Consider the following 7,216-nt stretch of genomic DNA (forward strand, 5'->3'; position numbering starts at 1 on the left):
GATAAATGGATCTGAGGGGTGGACCACCAACATGGAAACAGATCTACAATAGCAAAGTGTGGCAAGATGGTGAGTGTGGAAAACGCCCATCAGAAAGCAAATCTGTGGGTAATCAACCCCCTGTGATTCTGGGCAAATCACTTAATCTCCCCGTGCCTAAAATTAATGCGTGTCCTCATGTAACGTAACTGGTACTATGTAAAGCGCTCTGATACCGGATTCAGTTCGGGTCTGGTTCGCGCTATATAAAACTCTGCAAAAAAAATTCCTGCCATCAAAATCGATGTTTAACTAGACTATTTTAGGCATGTTGAATGATTTGCATCTCAGTAACCAATTGGAGAAGGCTTGGAGATACATCTTGCTAAGAAGGGTGTACAGCCGGACCCACACAAGACGCTAATGAACACGGTGAGAGTTCGTTCATAGTGGTGCATAACTGTGCGTATGCAAGATGTCACATTGAGGAAAGCAACCCTAAAGAAAAAATATTTGGCTTTAATTGCGCAGCTTTATTTATAGGCCGGCGGCCGACCAAGGCCATGCCTCACCCTCACCTGGTGAGCAGAGCGATGTACTGCCTCAGTAGTCTACTCCACCTCAACGCAGCCAACCTCAACGTCGTCCAGGTTCCGATTCCCCCTTCTTTGAACGGCGGCGCGATGAAGTTCAACCACCAGTGGATACTCGGTGCGGTGGTGAGGTGCATGCGGCCTTGTGGGTATGCTGGGGCGTGCCGTGTCAAGATTAAAGCGAATGCGCGCGCATTAAAATGAAAAATCTGCGCGCGCATCGCTGCCTCTGCCTGCTCACAGCCCCAACCCCCCAGAAGAAGACCAGCCCGCCCACTGGGCCTGCGGCGGCAACACTGATCCGCGGCCGGAAGTTGAAGTCATTAAGAGTGAGGACGGAGAAAATTTGAAATTGAGAATCGGAGTCAGTGAGTCACGTCAGACTCAGACGTCACCACATTTAAGGCAGTAAGTGTTTTACACCAGTACGCGGTAACTAAGTGACAGCGGCACCTACAGTACTACAACAGCAGAGCACAGCACACGCTCTCTATGCCAGTGCCACCCACGAATCATTATAAATCAAATTACTGACGGTGCCCTTCTTAATGCGTGACTGTAGACCCGGCCCTAATAATTAGGTGCCGGTGCTAAGCACCGGCACAAATTAAGCCCTTCCGCCTCGGTGACACTCCGCTGATCACGGACAGACTCTTGGCAATTAGAGTTTTGATTGGGAGCACGCTTTTAGTTGTCATGTGGTGTCTGATACTTGAATGGGTTATTTAAGTGCCCGCACTCACTTGCATCACTGGGGAAAATGTATACTTAATATTGTATTTGATTTCTGTTTAAAAAAGAAAAAAATGGTAGCGGACCAGAGAGGGAGCATCTCTAAAAGGAGTTCTGCCTCCTGATTGGCTGTAGAGGAGCCGACGCGGGAATCCTGATTGGCTGTAGAGGAGCCGACGCGGGAATCGAAACCTGTGGTGCGCGCGCACCAGAGGAGCGGGGGCAAGGGAGCGCGAAGACGCCGAGACGAGGTAGGGGATGTGCGTGTAAGCGCCTGGGGTTCTCTGTGTATGTGTGTGTGTGTGTGTGCGTGTGTGTGTGTGTGTATGGGGGGGTTCTGTATGTATGTATGTGTGTGTGTATGCGGGGGGGGCTGTATGTGTGTTGTGCATGTGTTGTGAAGAGCCTGTTGATGCGCGCGACCTGATCCCGGCAGGCTGCTGCTGCTGCTGCTGCGTGCGCGTGACAGTCTGTTGTCCTCTCCGGCTCCCTTTCAGTCCTTGAAAGCCGGAATGATAACAATAGTCTCGCTCTGCGACAGCAGGCCTTTGGCCTGCAATCGCAGGGCGAGACCTAAAAAGGGGACCGGTCCCTTCCGGCCAATTATAGGCCGATAAGTTTGATTGCCACCATTCAAAAAGTGGTGGGGAGGATGGTGGTTAACAAGCTAATGGATTGGGTAGACGAGTACAACGCCCTGTCCCCGTATCAGGCTGGATTCCGGCGGGCTACCAGCACAGTCGATCAGGTGTTTCGTTTTGCTCTGCTGCAGTGGGGGACGGTGGTGCTAGGCGAGGGCAGCCTGTATGTTGCCTTTGTCGACTTGCGGGCTGCCTTCGACCTGGTTCCAAGGAGAAAGCTCTGGGCAGTCTTGAGCGAAATAGGCCTTCTGGCAGAGTTACTTACTCTGATAATGAGGTTGCACGAGTGTAACTTTGCTAAAGTCCAGTGGGGTACGAACGGTGAATCTTCTGCCGACTTCCCAATTGGTCGTGGAGTACGACAGGGGTGTGCCATGGCCCCCCTGCTTTTCTCCCTATTTATTAACAGAATTGTGGCTCGGATGCTGGATGCCAGTGTCGATGCACCTTCGTTGGCGGGACTCAGGGTTCCGATCCTGATGTTCGCCGACGATACTTTGATTTTATCTAAAACACCGGCCGGCTTACAGCGAGCTTTAAACATCTTTGATCACTTCTGTGGGGAACATGGCTTGGAAGTGAACGTGGGTAAGACCAAGTTAATGGCCTTCTCACAGAAACGTAGACCGCGGCCTAAAATACTCCTGAACAATTATGTGCTAGAGGTTGTTACTGTATTTACCTATCTTGGTGTGCAGATAGCTAACAATCTAAAATGGTCTCAACACATAGAAAAGGCGGTTCTGAGGCACCAGCAGATTTCGGGGGCTCTCCGGCTGGAACATAAAAAATCAAAAACAAAGCCTATAAAACCAGTCCTGGCAGTATACGATGCCAGGGCTATTGGGTCTGCCCTATATGGGGCCGAGCTGTGGGGCTTTGACAGGCTTCTAACCTTGCAAACATCGGAGAATAGGTTCCTTAGGGGAATCACGGGTCTCCCCCAGAGCACACCACTAATCCCGCTTGGCCTTGATCTAGGGAGAAGACCAGTTAGTGACCGAGCGTGATTGCGCCCGATTCTCTACTGGAGACGTCTCTGGACTACTCCAGAGATAAGGCACTATGCTGAGGGGTTCCTTGCCATAATTGAAGCCGACACCTTCCATAAAATTGTATGGTTAAAAAATCTTAGGAATGCACTAGGTGACCTCGGCCTTTCCCACCTATGGGATAATCCATCTGGGGAACCCTTTCCAAGTAAAAATATAATTAAAGGTTTATACTGGGATTGGATAGATAGCAGACTTTGGAATAGTACGAGACCAGATACAATGGCGGGGCATTTCCTAGAAATTAAATTGTGTCCTTTATTGGAACAATACTGGGATAGCATTACCAACCCAGGGGATAGGAAGCTTTTCTTCCAGCTAAGATCAGGTGCCCTTCCCTTGAGATCTCTGACGGATAGGTGGAGGAATGCAACCACCTCGTGCTGCCCGGTTTGTGGTGCAATTAAGGAAAGTATAGGTCACTTTTTATTCCTGTGCAAAGCTTACGCCACCCCCAGAAGAGTTTGGTTAGCTCACCTTTGCAGAAATCAAGGGACATCTAGGGGTGTTGAGGCGTTACAAATTATTTGCACAACCACTGATATGCCTATTGTTCTAGGAACAGCAAAGTACTTGGGGTGGGCATGGTCCATTAGGCGGAGGGCAATCTCCACTACTGTAATTTAATTAGGGTTTAGGTGATTGCTGTGTAATGTATATGAAAGATTTATTTTATTTTTATTTTGTATGTATGTAAAAATGTTTTAAAAGTATGTATAATCAAGGAAAATTGTTTTTTTGGGATATATTCTTTTAAATGTATGTTTGTGCTTTTATGAGTTTATCCCTCGAATAAAGCTTTGAATACGATTACCCAAAGTACTCACCTCAGTGCAGTGCTGCCAGCAGTCATCACTCCAATGCATCAGGCAGGGTCATCAGAAGCAAGGTTAATAAGACTTTGTTAATCTGGAATACCTTTCCATGGGCAATACAAAGGAGCCATAAATGCAATGTCCATGGCACCAAGGTAATAGTAAAAAGTCTCCCCCAATGCCACATGATTTATCACTTAAATGTCAGCTTAAAATAGGTCTTGTAAATTCAGCCATTTTAAAATGTACATTTTGATTTATATTACAGTCTTGCCTCAGAGTTCACTAATAGTCCATGGTTCCCAATGTCTAACGATGGAGGTAGGTTGTTTGTATCTACCCACCTCTGGGAATTGCACAGCTTGTTCGGGGTTTTTGTCAAGAGTTTTTTGTAACACTCAAAGTAGTAATATCAGATAGAGAGGGCTTACTCCAGGGTGCAGTAGAGGGATTGTGACCGAGATACAGCATAACACAGTAATGTCATATATATATATTCCTCTTCTAGAGACTGGGGGTATAATTTACAGAGCAGTGTGGAATTAAATCCTCAAAATAACCCAATGACTCACTGCTGACACCATGTACATGCAGCCCTCTGGCATACCACAGACCATACTTTATGACGCTTGAAACAATGTTTCAGTACCCATACTTTCACCTATTTGTGTACAGTAGACTTCCTGTTCTCTCCCTCGTATTTACTTTGTCTCCAACTTCTCTCTATGCTCTTGGTGCCTCGAAGTAGCTGGGTCTGGTGGCTTAGTGGGATAATGGTTAATGGTCACTGATTCAAATTCTGGCAGGTCCACTCAACCATTCACCCCTCTGAGGTTGATAAAATGAGTTGGGTAACAATAAACATGTTATATTCATCGCCGAGATGCTCTCAGGTTGATCAAATGAGTTGGGTAACAATAAACATGTTATATTCATCGCCGAGATGCCCTTGGGTGGAAATATGGTTTACAAATACACGTTATGTTGAAGTTACATGTGGTTGGCATTTAGTGCTTTGTGAACAGTACCACTAGGCCCAACGTATCCAAGTATTTCTATGGCATTTGCCACACAGTCTCCAAATATGTCTTTGCTCCTGTTGCCTTGAGCTTCAAGTGGTTTGCTTATGGGCCAGATACATGGGAGTTCCCTTGCTCCAACTACCTTTCATTCCAAGAAAGCCCCACTCCAGCTTTTTCTTTTCCAGCAGCCAGCCTCATAAGTCTTTTCCCATAGTCCTATGGGGCACACAGTGGTCACTTTCTACCCTTAGAAGCATGTGATGGAATGGATGAGATGGGCCATGGTTATGGTGTGGACAGTTGTATTGTGGTACCAAGCAACGCCAACTTCTTTGCTTTCTGCAGAGTAGTAGGATGGCAATGAGGCAGATTGTTGCAGCACAATAGGGATATGCCTACATTTACATTACATTAATTGGAATCTGAAGTACCGTAGTCTAGTAACCACATACTGGATATTTATGCAGTTTCCTCAATACCCCACAGTGGAGGCCTAAACACTTCTTTGTATTCCAAAATATGCTTATGTTCGATGTAAACTGCACTAGGTCCATGTACTTTTTGTGATGCTTTTCTCCAATTAAATAATCTGTTAAGTACTTTATGATATGCTGTGTATTATACCTCTGAAACTTAAACCAGTCACAAACTAATTCCTGATTTTTATGTCTGGCAGGATACAATCATTGCTTCATTCAATGACCTATTCTTCGCTTGCGAACATTCAGTTTGTGTTAGAAAAGATGGAGAATTTCTCCTTTTGGACAATCCCGGTGAAGTTCTTAGTAAATGGCTGATCAAAAATAAAGATATAACTGGTCGGTCAATCACCAATGACACATTTCAAAGTTATGAATCTTTTCCAATCATCTGGTAAGCAAAATAAGTAAAAACCTTCATATTGGGATGGTTAATCGACCGAGGCAATCAGGAAAGCGCTGGAAGACTTAAGAGGGTGTTGGGTGTACTCCAAGACAAAGAGATTACAGAGAAAATATGCAAGGAAAAAATAAAGCCAAGCTGAATGGGCAGGATAATGTAAGAGTTGCTAGCCAAGCTTATGCCTAAAGGACAGCTTCTTATCCTGGTGATGTGAGTTCACAGATTAACTTGCAGATAATTAAATCCTGGCCCTTTTATCAGGGATGGCTAGTGTCCTTCATCCGAAATCTACAAGTAAATGCAAAGCAGTATACCCTGCAAATGAAACTTTCTTGGAATCCCCTCTTAAATTAAAGGATCAGGGACGTAAATATGCCTTCCCTTCACCACCTCACCAGTTAATACCCCAAAAAATATTTCCTACACTAGAGCTGGCAGTTTCGAGCAATGGAGTAACACCTACTAGACCCTGCAAACGAGATCACAAAATTATGGAACACTTGGCAACAAATATTTTGACACTACAACGATTTTTGGCTCGGTCTCAGTCACACAGCCTGGCCTACAGTGAATTTCCATCTGCAGCAATGTGGATGTGAACCATACCCCTTGCAACGATGGCACATTTCCACGCAACAAAAGTGGTGACCATGAGGTAAGAATAGCTAACAGAGTACTGCCATTATACAAAATTGGCAAATAGTTAAGCATGAATGCCATCCTTTTTCATTAGTGACCGCAACATGCGTTTTGCTGCTGAAACTTCTTTTTAACAACTACATAACTTCTGCCTATTATCACTGCAAACAGGCTTGATCCTTATTAAAACATAGAATTAATATGGTGCATTAATTTCTTCAATAAGGCACATATACATAACCTTTAAAATGTGAATAAACAAATGGAAAACGTTGACATGTACACCAGTATAAATGATGGCCTAATGGTTGCCTTTTTTGTAGTTGTTCCCTTATGACAATGAGGAATACTTACATTTGTTAACTGAGGATAGTCCATCATTTCACAATGGGGTAATGTTTTATTATTTTTTAAGTTGCATAGAAAATTTAATTTCCACTTGTATAGACTAATTATGATTTACTTTCTCTCCAAGGAAATGCTATATAACTCATTGTCCATTATTAACCAAAATGAAAGATACTCTGTTGGCCCTGGTTCCTCTCTGAATGAAGTGTGTGTATGGTTACAAGCAGAAATGAATACTTTACAAGCAGAAAACCAACAATTAAAAAAGTAAGTGATTGATATTCTACCTAACCAAGTAAACGGCAATAAAGTTCCATTAACAACCTTTTTTTCTCAGTATGCTTGTGGTATATGTATATTATATTTATTATCTGTTGCCTTTAGCAACTCTATGTATTTCATTGTAGCACATTAGCATGGTACTTGCAACAGTGAGTTTGACATGTTCAAGGAACTTAACCTAAACCGCAGCATAACAAATAGCAGTCGATCATTCACGGTACAAAAAGTTAC

General features: G+C 44.1%; 1 pseudogene; it reads left to right on the forward strand.

Annotated features, from left to right (window-relative positions):
- The window catches only part of LOC144752698 (uncharacterized), a 48,943-nt pseudogene extending 41,969 nt beyond the window's left edge, over window positions 1-6,974 (forward strand).
- The last annotated feature ends 242 nt before the right edge of the window (window positions 6,975-7,216 follow it).

This window comes from Lissotriton helveticus, chromosome 5_1, assembly GCF_964261635.1.
Source record: "Lissotriton helveticus chromosome 5_1, aLisHel1.1, whole genome shotgun sequence".
Classification (NCBI taxonomy): Eukaryota; Metazoa; Chordata; class Amphibia; order Caudata; family Salamandridae; genus Lissotriton; species Lissotriton helveticus.